Raw genomic sequence first — 17,248 nt, 5'->3', positions numbered from 1 at the left:
AGGGATGTGTTTCTACAGCAGACAGCAGGAGGGGACAGGAGTGAGAGGGAAGAGAAAGATTTGGGGCAGGTAAGATGGCCCAACAAGTAAAGGTGCTTGCCAGCAAGACTGACAACATGGGTTCGATTCCCGTAGCGGAAGGAGAGACTCTACTTCTGTCAGTTCCCCTCCGATCCCCACAAGAATGCTACGGCATGTGCACACACAGAGACTCGCGCAATAAAACCAAGTAAACGTGCTGTTTAAATCAATTTAAAAAGTAAAACCTCCACAGGGATGGGCCCACAGGAACCCTGGGCCCCGAGTCACACCAGGCGCTGCCACTGATTTTTGGTTTTGTCTTTTCCCTTTTTATTATTTCTAACATTTTGTCTGTCTTGAAATAAACAGTATTTCAGAGAAGTTTGGCGTTTACAGGAGAGCTGAGCAGAAAGCGCAGGTTTCACAGCCTGGCACCTCTGACACTCATCCCCCATTTAATGTCACTCCCATTCAGAACACCGTGAGCTGCACAGTCGCTGCCCCAGCTGACCAGCCCACGTGGGCAGTCCTTGGCGTTGGCCACTCCCTCTGAGCTGCACATCCCCTGGGTTTTAACACGCGTGTAGCAGCATGGACCCCTCGACTACAATATCATTCAGATTAGTTTCACTGCCCTCACCCCAAAATACCTGGGCTTCCTCCCATCTTTCTCCTCCCGCTTCACCACCGGTAGCAACCACTACTACTACTCTTTCCTTGTCTCTAAAAATCTTTCTTTTCCAGAAAGTTACAGATGATAGCGTGGTCACAAGTTTACATTTTTTTTTTCAGACTATTTCCTCTCACTTAGCAGTTATTGTGTTCCGGGCTATTCCCCGACCCCAGCTTTCCAGTTTGGTAGCTTGTTTTTTGGTTTTGTGTTTTTTGTTTTTTAACTACCAAATAATATTCCAGTATGTAGATATACCACGGTTTGTTTTTCCATTTACCTACTGGAGGGCATCCTTACAATCATTGCTTTATTATTAATGTTTATTTTACTGGTTTCTTTTTAATTTTTATTCTTCTATCAGTCAACGCACTGAATTAATTAATTTATTAAAACTTACTTATTTACTTGGAGAGTGCCTGTAGCTGAGGGACTCTTCCCTTACCTACACCTCACCACACCTGGAGTTGGTGTGTTGGTGAGAACATGGAAACGCTGAAGTCACTTGTGGGCGGGATTTTACCAGCACAAGCTCTTGGGTAGCCCTGTGGCCAGACCTACCAGAGCCGGGTGTGCTCCTCTGTGATGGGGAAGCCCAGCCCTGGCTGGACACTGGCCATAAACAACTCTGCACTTTAATAAAGGCACTCGGAGGAAAGTTCAAAGGAACGCTGTCCACAGTCAACACCTGGAAGTAACCCAATAACCTGTCAGCAGCGGTGGACAGGAAGCAGAGACTCCCACTTGGTGTGGTAGCCATTCACTCAGCAGCGAGGAAGCTTCCTGACAGAAGACGAGGAAAGGTAGCCAGACAACAGGAGCATTCCTTTGCAAGGGAGAATCATGGGTGCTTAGAGAGCTGGGCTTCTTCAAGAGCTAGGTGTGTGTATCACTGCACAGGACACCGGGGATTGTGGAAGCAAGACCCAAACTACCTCAACTCCCAAATTCAAGAGTCTCTGACTAAAAGTCAGCATCCACGTGGAGCCAAAGGCAGGTACAGAAAAACTGAACTAATGTGGTCCCATTTTATATAAGATCACTCACATATCTGCACTTTGCCCACAGAGAACGCCAATCATCACCCAAAACACCGAAACACCGTTCCTGAGCACCCACTGAGGGCCCAGCACCACCCCAAGCACTTCCTTCATAATGGTCTCCCGAATGGGGATTGCCACTGAGCTCTCCACACAGAGAGGCAAGGAACTGAGGAAACTTGTCTGAAGTCAGGTGGTAAGCAGAGCCCTCATGTAAACCCCCAAACCCCGGCGACAGTCCACAAGGCTGCCCACCATCTCTGTACACTTTCCCCCAACACTCACCCAGCCTCACCACCTTCCTCCATTTCCTGGCCACAGGGACCCCCCTCACGTGCATTTGAATATTCGGGGCCCCTTTGTAGGAGTGTTCATCTTGATCCTGTGTAGTTAACTCTTCATCCTTCGGGGGTTACCTCCCCCGTCAAGCCTCTGTGACCCCAGGCTGAACCCTCAGCTCCCGCTGCCTCCCAACTTGAGCCTCATCATGGCTTTGCTTACTTTTTGAGTTCCCCAAGGGCCAGCCTGGGTCCACGGTCCCTACCCATCACCGAGCCTGGCACAGGATGGGTGACTCAAGAATAAGTATACCTGCCAGGCAGACTGATGTAGAGATATCTAGAAGGCTGTTTACACTCTCTCCATCTATCTTGGGCATCTGTCTGGTGTCCGGGTGGAATTCTGCACTTCAGCATTTCCCTGCTGTCCCACCCCTCACACTCTCTGCACTACCGAAGGCCCAGCGGGTGGTGTATTAATAAACGGGAGGGAGAAGGTCACCCAGCTCGCAAGCACCGAGCCGTCCTTGACTCAGGCAGGCACAGCTGAGAGGCGCTGAGGAGGGGGAGCACGCCGAGCACGTGCATGCTATTTCTGATTCCCAGCTGGCTAGCCTGGCCCTGTGCATCTGCTGTGGAAGTCTGGGTAGCCTGGAGAGCGGCAGGGGGAAGCAGTGACTGACCATCACCCAGGCAAACTTGCACCAGACCCGGCCATAGGCAAGCTGAAAACTCACCCACAGCTCCTCCCTCATGGCCAGGTGAGGTGACCCAGCCCCTCACTCTGACAGTCTCCCTGCCTTCCGGAGGGTTCTCCTCATCTGCAAGCAGCCGGGCCCCTTCCTCGACTGTGGGTCTTCACACCTGCTGTCCTCTCAGCCAGGAGGGCTGATGTCTCCAACTCCCAGGATTCTAGGACTACTGCCCTAGAATATTGGCCCAGGTCACCGTCACCACATCCTGGTGCCCCTTGTAGGACTTTCCTTGACGTCAACAGGTGTCCTGGATCGTCTCAGAAGTCTGCCAGCCTTCTCCTGGACTAAGATTTGACCAGCTCGGAGGCCTTCATCTTCATGTCCCTAGCATTTGGTCCACACGGACCCTCACAAGGGAGGAAGTGCTTGGGTTCTGAGAAGGAGCAGCAGCCCAGGGAGCTCAGAGGTGGAGCACGGGCAGGAAACAAGTAGTTGGGTTTGTGTGTGACCTAAATATGAAGGGTCAGGGAGACGATACCTTAGGGGACAGGGAGAAAGGAGAACTCCCACCCTCAGCAGAGGACCCCCCCTGTCCACCCCACACTGTTATCACCTGTGTCCCCTCAAGCAGTCAACAGCTCAGGAAGGGCTGGGATACTGTACCAGGTGTGGCTGCTCACAGCCCTGCTTCCCCAGTGACAAGCACAGTTGACACAGAATCTGTACAGTGGCCTAAATACATCTGCTCTCCGAAGCAGGGTGCCCAGATGGTGTAGGGGGCTTCTGGCAGGTCTGGGTGCTCGGCAAGATGGACCACCTGCCCACTACTTACAGCTGTTATCTCCTGACAGAGGGAGGTGTCCCCAGGGCCCAAGGTCGGGGCTGGACCTGACGGAGACCCTCCAATCAAAGGCTCACAGCCTACCCTTCCGCCCAAAGCTGCCACCTGGAATGTGGGCCATGCAGAAACCAGGCCAGCCAAAAAAAGAGGGTTCCAAGGAGAGAAGGACTCTAGCAGGATCCCAGAGAGGCCTGGGGGTTGGGGGGAAGGGTAAAGTACAGGCATTCTGGTTCCGAGGGACCCTGGTGGTTCCAAGAATTCTCCTTTACTTCCTGAAGCTCTTACAGAGTCCGTACACTGTACCCCCTACACAGAGTACTGGATTTAGTCGGGAATCTTGTTTTTCTGACCCTGCCTCATTCTCACTGTCTATCTCTCTTTGTGTGGTACTCTACAGTGTGCTTACTTTTTGGTCTTCCTTCTCAGGCTGGTCTCTCAATGAGATCCAGGTCCTTCTGCAAGAACCGGAGCATATCAGCCATTTTTGGGGTGCCCGCTATGCACCAGGCTCTGTTGTAGACACCTTGTTGGTATCTGGGACCCCACTTCACCCACAAATCAGGCCTTCAAGGAAGGCAGTGCTCTGACACTCTTCTGAGTACGAAAGGAGAAACTGAGGCTGAGCGTTGTTCACGGTCGCTTGGGCTCGTCTAACTAGACTCTCACCCCTAGACCCTCATAATCACCTCACTTCCTCAGGGTGTCAAACTCATGTGGCTGTTTTCCCAGAGGCCCGGCCCACGGTTCTCGGGACTGAGTACCTACCCACTTCTGTTCCTTTTTGCTTTTCTCTATTTAAAACAAAACAAACAAACAAACCTATTCTTGAAAACCGCCGGGCAGAAGTGGCCTGCGGTGAACACCCCACTGAAGGTGCCCACAGTCTCCCCAGCCAGCCTCCATGTCCTGACCCACTCTCAGCTTGGGTGGGGCAGCGCTAGGTTCTGAAGCCAAATGCGCTCAGCTCCATCCACACCACACCAGCAGCTGCTAAGTGAGCGACCCCAGGAACAACTTTTCTCTTTGCCCTGTTTCCCCTCCTGAGAGGACACTGTCCTCCCGTGCCCAGAGTCATTCAAGAGACCAAGGCCACGCTCTGACCCGGGCACCACACCACCTCTTGGCCTGACCAAGTTGGTCTCCACTGAGTCCCTCAGATGGCTCCTGGAGGTGTCCCGGGTGAGAGGACACTTGTGTAACATCAGCTGCAAAGTCCTGTTCCATAGTAATAGCTAGCCAATGAAGAAGAGAATATATGAATGGATGGAAGGATGGATGGATGGGGAATCAACTCCCCAAGAGGGCACTCGGTCCTGGGCCTAGGAGAAGACAGGTCCTACTTCTAGGACCCCCTGTTCCACCATAGGAGTTCTATTGCCCACTTTATTCATCCTGGGTTACTCCTTGTGGTGGTGGACAGACACACAGACAGATCTGACCCTCTGAGAGTACGGCATACCAGCACCAAGCTACAAGTGGCCCGTGTCCATCTTCAAACGGTCTTGACTGTCACCCTTTGAGGCTGAAGATGAATGCCCTGCCAGGCCTTTAACAATCCTTGGTGCAATCCTTGTTGTAAGTGGGAGTTGGCCTCGGAGAGTGTACAGCATAGCAGTCACAGGAACAGACAGGCCATACACAGGGCTCAAAGGACAAGGACGAGAAATGAAGCTGGGTGTGGAAGCACAGACCTGTAATCCCAGCTCCAGGAGGCTGAGGCAAGAGGATCTCGGGTTCCAGGCCCGCCTGAATTAAACAGCAAGTTCCAGCCCAGGCTGTACTAGCAAGACACTAACGCAAGGAATCAAGAAAGAAGAAGAGAAAGGGAAGAAGAAACATATTTTGCTCCTGGAAACAGACTTTGAGACTCTGGCTTTTCCCAGGTTGGAAAGAAAGCTCTGACTTCTAGGTGAGCTCGACAGAGACCAGCCCATTGCAACAAGACAGATGAGGAACTGGCCTCCAGAAAGGATGCTATTCCCAAGGCAGAGGGAGGGACACAAAGGGTTACAAAGGACACACTGGCATGGATAGCTGTGTGGCATTGGCCTCGTTGTGCTATACCCACCAAGGCAGCCATCCTCCACCTCTCCCCTGCAGCTGCGTGCACTGCTAGGCTCTACAGGGCCTGGGCACCACTCCTGACTGGATGCCTGCTGGTGCTGAGACTGCTGCGATCAGATTGGAAGGGCTCCTGCATGCTCGAAGACCCTCGCAGTCTGCACCTGTGAGGGGTGCAGAGACGCATGCGGACAGACGGGGTACAGACTAAGGGAACAGTAGAGGCAGGAGCTGGGAGGCCAGAGGACACAGAATATTACAAACACCCTTGTCTTCTGGTGGAGCTTCAGGAGAACAGTGGCTGTAAGAGACAGGTGACAGAGCACACCAACTGTCACACTGAGGGCTGTGGGCCCACTGTGGTAGAAGCAGCGGGGTGTGGTCCTCCATCAGAGACATTACCTGAGCGTGAGATATGGAAACTGACCCAGTGGAAGTCTACGGAGCCTTGTGGCTGCTATGGGCTGCAGGAGGAGCCCAGGTTCCTCTCTGAACCCCAAGCCTGCCGTTAGGGATCCAGAGAGGGGCTGCCTCTCTGCTAACCTCTGGGAATCGCTTTGCCATCATTCATCAAGCCTTACAAATGCTTCCTGGAAACACTGGGCCCTAGTGGGCCACGGTGACAGCTCCCAGGCTGCCCACTGTTTGTGCCCCTGCCCTGGCCAGTATCAGCAGAGGGAGCACAGACTGGGTCAGCAGCGGTTGGCCAGTGTTGGTCTTGGCCCTGGCAGGTGGGCAGGCAGCCAACAATCCATGCCAGTGCCGGGAAACCTGGCAGTTGCTGGCCAGGGGAGCGCTGTGGGCCTGCCCTGTTCAGGAGTTATCCGTGGCTCCCTGGGTTCTTTCATTGAGAAGCATGCATCCGGGAGAGGCTGGAGGCTGGGGAGGGTCCTGTTATACCCCAGATCCACGTCGAAGCGGGAGGGAGTCCTGCTACTCCTCAGGTCTCTGCAGCACCTTAAAAGACCCATTCAAATGTCTTGGAGCAGACACAGCGGTGGACAAGGGTTCCGCTATGGACCGCCATGGTAGATTGTACCAGTCCACATCCCACCAAGGTTTCAGTTCTGCCTAGGTGGCTTCGCTTTCTTGTTCCGTGGTTTCTTCACATGCCAGCAGTCTTCTGCAGCCAGTAAGACCACGTGGCCAGCCTGAGTCTAACCCATACCAAGTCCCTCCTTGCTCTCTTTAGCCTGCCACCTTGGCATTCCACGCTGCCCTACCTCAGGGCTCTGGACCAGCCTTCCCAGCCTCAGGTACTTCCTGAGGACGGTGCCCCCTGACGCCCAACACTAACTGTGGTGTTGTGCGCGGTAGCGCGCCTGTCACTGCCTTCAGTTTACACTCATCCGGAAGGTTATGTAACGACTGCAGGCCTCCCAAGAGGATCATGGCTCTGCGGGGCAGGGATCAGCCACTTGTTCACTGTGTAAGCCCAGCTCCGAGCAGGCACTTGACATGTGTTTTTCTGAATGAATACTCACGAATAAGAAAGGGAAGTAGAGAAGGTAAGCCCCAAGGGGTGACAATGTCTACATATCCCTGTCCCCGTGTCGGAATGATTCAATCCACGAGAAGCCTGGCCGGAGTCAGGGCAGAGTGTCTCTCACACATACCTGACACACATACATCCCCCACACGCCGGCACTCTTCCTCCCAAGGTCACGGATATACACATATACCGTGACATGGCCCACAAACCATGCGGATGCCTCCACACACACCATGTATATCGCACACCACAAACACCCTCCCCACCCCCACCCCTACTCCCCTCACCATACATACATACTACACATGTCTCCTCCCACTTCACCCACACACCACATATAAACGAACACTTTCCTACATACCACATACACGCACACCACACACACGTATCACACCTCCCCATATGCCCCACACATTCACACCATACATCCATACTACATTCACCTCCTCACACACCTTACACATGTTGTGTGTATCTCCTCACGCTCCTCCCCTCCCCATACATACATATCACCACATGCCATAGATACATACATTCAAAGAGGTTCTCCATGCACCACATAGCAAGCATGTCCCACACGTACCTACACCCCACACACACATAAACATACAAACACACACGCATGTACGCACTACACATACAAGCACACTGTATGCAGGACATCCAGCGGAGGCAGCCAGGCAACGGTAGCTCCCCATCACACTGCACTCTCTCAGAGTGCCTGGAAGGCCAGTTGAAACCTACATATGAGCAAAAATAGTCCGGGTCCAAGGCTGAGCAGGGCCTCTGGGGCCACTCGGAGCTGCCTGCCTCTGCCATTCCCACACAGTCCCTGGGAGGTCTCACAAGGGTCCTCTAGGAAGCCTTCAGAGCCTACAAGTCCCTGCGAAGGCAAGGTGTGAGATGCTGACACCTCCTAACTTGTGACCACAGCTGGGTCACGTGAGGCCTGGAGATGGGTGCACTCCACAGCACTCTCACCCAGAGAGGAAACTAAGACTAGAGACTACACAGACGCTTGGTCACCAGGTGGCCTCCAGTTTCAGTCCTAGCTTCCTGCCTGGACTGTCAGGTGCATGTACCTGGGTTCAAATCCTACCCCACCACCCTCTGGCTCAATGCCCCTCCCCTAGAGCCCTAGTTTCCTTGTTCATAAACAGGGATGAGCACAGCACCCCACATCCTCAACGTGGACTTCACACATAGAAAACATTGGCGGCAGAGGGTCCGGAAGCCATCTCTGTCCAAGGCAGGCTGCATCCAGACAAGCAGCCTCCGGAGGGGTCAGCACAACGCTACAGAATCCAGAGCCTAGCCCACACAGTTCATGCTACTGAGCAAAGGAGGGTACAGGAGCCTGGGGACCAGCAAGTCTGTGGCACTCAGAGCCTAGAGAGAGCTCTAGCCTCTCAGAGCTAAGGATGTTGGGCTTAGCAACAGCCGGGGGAGGCAGGCAGGCAGGCAGGCAGCTGGGGTGCCAGAGTGTTGGGAAGAAACTTGCCCCCGTTTTTGAGCAAACCTGATCCCCGTTTCCAAGCTGTGCTCTGCAGTCCATGGCTGCGTCATTACCTCAGCACCCAGTCAGCCTGCATAGGTGGGAGTGCTCCCTACCCCCAGCAGGGGTTCCGAGACAGAGGGTGGTGGGGAAGCCAGGCAGCTGTCAGGATGGGAACACAACACCAGACCCTGCGCCCTTCTGGAGGGAAGTCCAGCTCAGCTCACCCCTGAAGTTCCAAAGAGCTGAGCAGGCGAGGATTCAGATGGCACCCCCACCCCACAAAAGCGATGGAAACCGTGGAGCTCAGAGAGGTGCAGGTCCTGAGGCAGGAAATACAGCAACAGAACACCACGCAATCTACCGTCTTTCCTACACTCCCTCAAACACACAGCACACCGGACAGATGTCAAGACCCACCAGGAGCCTGGCACTACACAAAGACATATGCCTGAGCCCAGAAGCCAACTGCTCAATACCCCAAGACTGGAACTTGGGGTGCATGGTGTCCTAGTCAGGTTGGTTTCCTAATCCTGTCTGAGGTCCCACGCAATGCTGGGTACACAGTAGGCACCCAATTACGCACCAGCAAGTCTCGCTCCATGTACATGCTAGGGTTCCTACCCCAGTTCTATATCATCAGATGCATTCTAACCCCACCCTGGGCTTTCTCATGGTGAACCCTGTAGAATGCCAAATGTCCCTCTGAACGTGTGTTATGCCACTCTTGGAGATGGGTCCCTAGAGGTTTGCTGCTCAGTTACAGAGGAAGGGAACTTGCTTCTTAACCTAAAGATCCTGGGAACCAAATACCCCATAGTGGGCTGGCAGTGGTGGTCACTTCTTACCACCCATATAACCTCCAGGACGTTGTAAGGGTGGGTCACAGCCTCCTTAAGTAACCACCATGTAACAGGTGGGGGGCGGGGGCCAGTCAAAGTTCAGACCAGGCCTATCACAGGGCTGAGAGGCTCGGCTGCTGCCTATGATCCTTGAATTCTGCGGATGCCTTAGCCTGCTTGCCTCTGCCAGGTGCGGTTCCATGTCCAGTGTTTGGTTCCCCAAAGTCAGGAATGAGCCTACTGCAGTTGATCCCCATAAACCTCATGTTCATCGCCTGCTGGTGAACAAGCGGGAACACTTCAGGATCCTCAGACGAAGGGTCTAAGGTGAGACTCAAAACTGTCTAATTTAGATCCAAATCCCGGTACCAGGGTTTCGCCATCTATGTGGCCTTGGTCCAATTACTTAAAAGTTCTCCGTGTCCGGTTTCTGCACCTGTAAAATGGGGCTAATAAGAATGGGATGTGGTAGAGGCTGAAGCAGATGTAGGATGCTTGGAGTCAGTGGTTCTAAGTAGCAGGCCCTGAACCACGCTCTTAGTTCTGGGAGATGGTCAATGATGTTTTATGAAGCAGATAGTTGTTTTTTATTAACTGTCAGCTGCTGATAACGGCTGTTATTATTATTATCATTGTCAACATTAGCAGGAATCCCCAAGCCTGGTTTTGCAACCAGCCCTAGTGAGGGGTGTAGCAAAATTCTCCAAACAAAATGTGCTTCCATTCATTTTGGGTTTTTGAAAAGGCCACGTCAGACGGCTCGGGTGGGGAGGAGGCGGCATTGCGAAACCAAGCAGAGAAGGATCCAGGCTGCTCCTTGCTCAGGAAGTGATGTGCCATCTACTCCAGAGAGGCCCTGACACAATGGCTACTCCCTAGAGCCCAGGGGTTGGGGGTTCCTGGACTTGCGGGCCCAATTCCCAGCCTCTGAGTGACCTTGGGCAACTCCTGCACCTCAGTTTCCCCACCAGGCAGGCAAATTAACGTATTTCTTCCTCATTCCTACCAAGGGGATAGCTAGAAAGAGCAGAAATTAAACGTGACCTGCAAACTGCAGGGTGTCGAGCCTACCCTAAAGGCTCTAGTCTTGGTTTGAGGTTGTTGCCGGGGGCCTACTGAGTAGGCGGACACAGAGAATCAGCCAATAACTGCCCCCTCCCCCAGACCACATATACAGAAGAAAGGTAGGCGCGTGCAGTTAAGAGACCAACCGAGAGTCCAGTGAACTGAGCATACATTTGTCCTTGCATTCTTCACCACAGGAAGCCCTGCTGAGTATTCGCTATTTCCTTAATGTGCCCAGTCAGAGTTCACTTAACAGTGAGGTCTCTACCTGAGCCAGCCCACTTCACCTCTTTAATGGCAGGGTTATCCATCAGGAGAAACCACCAGCCCCTCTCACTCTGTGGACCATGTCCCTGAATCTGTACACACACTGTCCAAACCTACCAGAGCAGACCAAGCCCCATCCTGATCCCAGAGTGCACACGGAAGCAGCTCACCTCCATAACCAGTGTCCCTGAGGACCGCTCAGGAGGGCCACCTCTCTGATCAGGGATGCAGGCTGCTTTCCTGGTTTTATGAATGCCAGTGGGGTCCTCAGCTCGAAGGGTCCTGCTCCTTCACTCTCCCAAATCCCTGAGGCCTCCAACCCCAGAGCAGCACATGTTCTGGGGACGTTTCCCAGAACAGGAATATCTCCTCTGATTTGACTCTGTCCCCCCACCCCCAGCACTGAGCATTGAGTGGAGCAGGAAACACTAGTGGCCCAAAGAAGGAATGGCAGGCGAGAATCTAGTAGCTAGCAGCACTCCCCCCGACCCCCATAAATGCAACAAGGGGTAACTAGGTAGGAAACTGATGTGAACCCATGAAGTGATGCAGGAACAGGTACCAGACCACAGGGCCACAGGGATGCCCAAAGATGCTGGACCTACCCAAACACGACCTCAGTCTCTGCCGGACGGAATCTCTGGACTCCCAGGGGCACACTGGGATTTTAGAGGCCACAGACCTATAACTCCCACAAGTCTGCCAAGTGCCTCTGGGTGTACAGAGCCAGCTGGAGGCCGAGGAACCCATGGGGATGGTTATGTGGGCAACTGGACCTGGCCAAGTATCTTCTGTGCCCATCGCCCAGCCCTCCACTTGGAATGCTCTGGTTCACACGCACCCATTCAAACCAAAATAAAATAAAATAAGTTCCCTCGGCCCGTCAAGCCCAGTCCTCAGCACAGGGAGGCTAATGGGAGGGTGTGGCTGCTCCTCCCACATCAATCGCACAGTACAACTTCGGTAACGGAAGTAAAGCTGAGGTCTTCGGACTGTGGAGCCGTTGACAGGGACACGGAGTGGCCTGGGCACTGAGGAAGCAATGCTTAGGACGAGGCCAGGCTGGTAAGGAATAGTTAAGTAGGTGATGTGGGTGTATGGGGGGTAGGTATGGCAAGAGGACCCAGCATGCTCAAAGACCCTGAAGCTAAAGGCAACTTGAACGCAGTCCAGGAACTGAAAAGCAGGCCATGGAGACCAGAGCCAAAGTGAGAGAAGGTGGGGTACAAGATGCAGCTGAGAGGTAGTTGCTGCGGGAAAGGGGGCTGGGCTTCAGGCTGGGAGCTGTGGACCAACTACATGCTTTCCAAAAAAAGAAAAGCGGAATTCAGATTTTATTCATTCCCATTTCGGAATGTTTAAATGAACATACTGAAGTCCACTGGAGTCCGAGAACGCTATTTTTATTATTTTTATTTTTGAAATGAATGAGTCCTCATCAATTACAGCTGTGGGGGGGGGTGGCGAGACCACCTGCTCTCTGCTGGGTGAAGAGCAGCGGACAACATCCCTCAGTGTGCAGATACGCTGCCATTTCTGAAGCCAGATGCCTGTGAGCCACAAAATCCTACCAAGATGCCAGTGGGTGCCCCGATACACTAGATACGTCACTGAGTCCTCTGGAAGCTCCAAGTACACGTTCCACCCTCGGCCCCTAAGTGCTGCGCAGGCTTCCTTCAAAACAGCAGGCTCGACTGCCAAGCAGCCTTGCGCCCGGGGCACAGCCCTCAAACCTGCAGCTCATCTCTGGCTGACACCAGCAGGATGCTTCCTGGGTACCCGGTTCTGTAAGTCAGGCATCAGGCCCTGCCTACCCCGCACTTTCTCTTGATTCCGGGCCCTGCCCACCTACCTCTCCGGTGCCCAGCCCAGCTCCACCTGGCCTACATGGATGAGGGCTTCACGGACACCACTCACTGGCACACCGGGCATTCCCCAGCTCCAGGAGAACCCACGCACTCTATCCCACCCCTACCCCAATACAGACACAGGCACACACGCCTGCCCCACGTGCACAGACTGCATTTTCAGAAGCTACTGGGAACATACTCGGAGCTTGTGGAGCGGTCGCTGAAGCCCAGCCGAGGGGGAGGGTGGCCCCCAACAGTGGCTCCTAACACCGGAGCCTCAGCCATCAGCCTGGAAGCCAGCTCTGCGGCCCCACCCAGTCCCGCTGTCATTAACAGTCTGGCTCAGGCCCCTCGGACCACCCTTGGCCCAGGCAGCCCACAGTTCCTTATACCAGAGGAAGGGGAGAGAGGTAGCCACCTGAGGGAAAGAATTCCACAGACTCCTCCAACAGGCATTCTGACATAGTCCTGTACCATCACCTCCTTCAAGTGAAGCCACAGAGGCAGAGGGACCGGACCCTCCCCCACCGCGCAGGAGGTGCCAAGAGTATGAGGCGGGCAGTCCAGCCTCCTTAGGGCTGGGGACTGCAGCCCCCTCCCCCTCTGCCATTTCTACTTCCAAGCAGGTGGAAGTGATGGGACATCTCTTACCCCAGCACCCCCCCACCCCCGCCATCAGCACAGTCCTCCAAGCGTAAGGTTCCCCATCCTCAGGGTACCTCCGCCACAACTGGCCTTCACCCACCCACCTACCCACCACCCTTCCCCCATTTCATTTTCTCACACAACATCAACAGTCGGTGACAGCCCCTCTCCGCAACACAGGCAGCGTAGAACGCGAGAAAGGAGATGGATGAAGGGCTGGATGGGGAATCCAACAAGGCAGGCTCTGTCCAAAGAGGCCCAAGGACCATCACTTGCTCAGGTAGCACATGTCCCCTCCCAGCAGGCCCTGCACATCTGGACCCAGCTGGCCTCCGCAGCCACCTGGTCTACCCTCCACCCGCTCTGTACGCGAACCCCCGTTCCCGCGGGGCGCCGCACGTGGGGGCCTCCGGTGGCCATGTGAGCGCCCCCCCCACACAGCCCAGGTGCCAGGGTCGCTCGGCCCCTCCCGGGCACGCGAGCCCGCCGGGGACGGTGCGGCGCGGGGTCGCCCGCCCCCTCCCCGGATGCCCGGTCCCGGGGAGATCCCGGGAAGGGAGTAGGAGCCTGCGGCAGGCAGAAGGCAAGGGAACCCGGGCCGCCCGGACACGCGGCCGAGAGGGGGCTGCCGCTACCCGCCGCCTGCGGATGGAGGGCCGGGAGCTGCTCCTGCGCCCGGGCCGGGGAAGGGCCGGCAGCATCCGAGGGGCCGGCCGGCGTCCGGCTCCAGGCCCGGGCGCCGCCACCCGTCAGAGGATCCGGGAGACCCCACCGCTGAGCGCGTCTGTCCCGGGGGCTGCCCGTGGCCGGGGGGCTGCCCGAGATCTAGCCTCGGAGGAGGGTCTTGACGCGTGCCACCCCCGCGCGCTCACCTGTGCCCGGCGCTCGACCGCCTTGGTCCACTCGGCCTCTGCGCTGCGCCCGTTCCGCTCGCTCGCTTGCTCGCTCTCAGCGTCGCTCGCCTAGGCCCCGGCCCCGGCCCCGGCCCCGGCCCCGGCCCCGGCCCGCGGGCGCCCCATGCCTCTCCTCCGGCCGGCGCGGCGCCCCAGATGCGGCTGCGGGAGGAGGAGCCCGCGGCCCCGGCTCCCCGAGAGCGGCGGGGGGGGGCGGAGGGCGGGGAGACGCGCGGGGAGGGGGCCGCGCGGCTGCGCCCAAAACCAGGCGCGGATCCGGCCGGGGGCCCGGGGCTGCGGGGGACCGCGGGGGCCGCTCAGGGCCCGGCGCGCCACCCCCGCCGCCGGCCGGGGAAAAGGAAGGGGAGGGGAGGGAGGGGCACCGCGGCTGCGGACGCTGGGTGTGTGGCTCAAAGAGCGCTTGGGAATCTGCGGCCGGTCGTCCAGAGAGGGCAGGCTACCGGAGCGAGGCTACACAGCGCTGGCCGTGGTGGCGCGCGAACTTGGAAACCCCGGTTGTTGAGTGGGTCGGCAGGAAGGTGTTTTGGCTGCGCTCACTGTGGGGTAGGGAAACTGAGGCACAGAAAAGATGCGGCTGGTTCGGGTCTCGCTGCGGGAGTCAGGCTTCTTCTAACCCCTCTTTCTCCCATTGGGGTTCCTGCCTCTAGGATCGGGTGCCCCCTCCCGGTGACCCGCTTCCTGTAGAACCCTTGTTTTGAACAGCAGTACCTGGCTAACGCGTCTCTGGAATTCGTGGCCGGGCACCTGTCCTACCTCTCACGGGGGCTCTGGGATCACGGACTAGGGAGCCTCTCCCTGAGCCCGTTTTCCTACCCGCATAATGGTGACAACATAACATCTCCCTCCTTAAGAAACCGAAGAGATAATGAGACTAGGTGAGCTCTCCTTACTGGATCATGGCATTCAGTAGGTGTCAAATGGATGCGCCGCCTCCCCTGGCTCCCACACAGCTGTCCCTGGAGAATACTAGGTGTGCAACCGAGGCTCCTCCAGACCTCTTTCTTCTCTTCCACTGCCTGCCCACCCTCCTCACATCTCTAGCCCACTATTCTAGTCCTAGCCTCTCGTCTTCCCTGAGCCTGCAATGCCCTCCCACCATCTCTCAGTGACAAACTCCTACTCATCCCTCAAGGCCCAGAGCAATTTAATGTACCAGCTTCTCACACTACTGGCCCACCCATACCCCTCCCTTTAAAAAAAACCCACATCCCTTCCTCCCGGGTTTGTGCTAAGCTACTTGGACTCCCATCAACTACTACAGTTACTGGCCCATGCTGCCGGAATTGGCTTCCTAGCTAAGACAGGCAGAGGAGAGGTCAGCTTGGAGTCCTAAAAGTGGAAGGTGAAGGGCAGGAGAAGGGGACTGTAGATTAAGGCAGCTGTCAGTAGAGAGGAACAAGGTCCCTTCCCTTGGGTAGCTAAGATCTTCATGGATTCTGGAGCCTCTGACAGGGCTGGACAGTGTAACCTTACACTGTGTAGTTGGCTAAAATGAGCAGGTGTAGGCCTCAGAAAAGGGTTCCAAGGCCTTGTTCACCAATGCTTACAGCAGCACTGACTATAAATGAGAAGCTGGTCACAGGCTAAACGGCCGCTGTCTGGAGCCTGGACAAACAGTGACCACAGAAGGCTGTCCCCATGCCATGAGCCTCAAACATCTGTTAGGACGGGTCACAGAACCACACTTGGCCTGTGACGACTCAGAGATGGACTTTATGATTTGTAAGCTTCACCTGAACTCAATACGATCTTTAAAATTGTATGTATATGGTTTTTTTTTAAAAAAGCGAGGTGCAGCAGGAAGAGCTGAACACGTAGTTTGAAAACATGCAACACAAGGCTATGTATTATCTGGGGCCACCCGCATATTTAATATAAGAATATGCACAGGAGTGATGAATGGCAGGTTTTGACAAGTAGTGGCCTGAGGACAGGGGACGGGAGTGGGAGAGAGGCTTCATTGTGCAGAAATGACTTGTTTCTGAAGCCAGAGCACACAGGCGTGAGTGTCTGTTGTGCTGTTATCTAGACGTTTGAAAACCAGATACATTTATATTGTGATAATACTTCTTGTTGCAAGTCAGGCAGTGTCTAGGAAGGGAACGGGGAGTCAAGGCGATGTTGGTTCTTGAGCAGGGTTGTGATGTGGACAGCGACTGAGAGTCCAGAAAGGCCAGAGAGACTGCTGGGGCTGTGCAGGGGAGAGGTGGGAGGGGAGGAGAAGGGAAGGAGGAGAGGGATTGAGAGAAAGAAAGCATAGGTGTGAGTGCCTAGTATGGCCACAGGGCCTGCACGGGGTGTGAGGGTGGGTTATAGGGGTCTGCTGCCCTCTGCACCAGCAAACTGTCACCCTGTAGGAAAGACGTCCCTGCGAGGTCATGTCCTCTGATTTTGCTGAGAGAAACTAGCAGTTCAGACATTTTAATTCATTTTTAGTTCATATATAAAATAATGGTCTCATGATGGCATTTTATATACTATGTCTCTGTACCTCATCCTTCCCTCCTCCTCCCCTCCCCCTCTCCCTCCCTTCCCCTCCCCTTGCCAGCCTCCTACTTCCTCCCCTTTCTGCTTTCATGTCACATACATATACTGTGCATATTATTTAAATATAGATTCTGCCTATTTGAGAAAACACACAATGTTTGTCTCTCCGAGCCTTACCACGATAATCCCCAGGTCCATCCATTTCCCTGCAAAGGACATAATTTCACTGTCCTTGTGACTAAATGAAACTCTACTGTGTATATCCCACCATCATATATATATATATATATATATATATATATATATATGCGCGCACATACATAATTTAGACTGTTTGAAAATGTAAACATTTCCTTAAAATGATGGAAAATGAATTAGGATGCTTTTACCACTGTGGGACTGAGCTGTGCAGGACTCCAAGGTCCTTGGTGAAGGCGGGGCTCCCAGGAGGGAAACGAAGGGGCAATGACACTGAATGTTCCTTTCTGTGAGGTTAAGGAGTTGAAGTCTAGGCAGGCTTCCTGGAGGAGGTGACAAGGAGTGACCCAGGGAGATGCCTGCAGCTGAGAACACAGAAGACACAAA

General features: G+C 54.9%; 1 protein-coding gene across 3 annotated transcripts in view; it reads right to left on the bottom strand.

The window, feature by feature from the left end:
• Dlgap4 (DLG associated protein 4) overlaps positions 1-14,241 on the bottom strand; it is a 146,299-nt gene extending 132,058 nt beyond the window's left edge. For 2 of the 3 annotated variants that reach the window (XM_032904599.1, XM_032904598.1), the window contains exon 1: positions 14,135-14,240. The gene's annotated coding sequence lies outside the window, so the exon portion shown is untranslated. Of the gene's footprint in view, positions 1-14,134 lie in introns of all 3 variants that reach the window. The other variant, XM_032904600.1, reaches the window with a different exon arrangement.
• Between the last annotated feature and the right edge of the window lie 3,007 nt (positions 14,242-17,248).

This window comes from Rattus rattus, chromosome 5, assembly GCF_011064425.1.
Source record: "Rattus rattus isolate New Zealand chromosome 5, Rrattus_CSIRO_v1, whole genome shotgun sequence".
NCBI lineage: Eukaryota > Metazoa > Chordata > Mammalia > Rodentia > Muridae > Rattus > Rattus rattus.
Note: the sequence above shows the minus strand (reverse complement) of the source record. Positions and strands in the feature narration are given on the sequence as shown.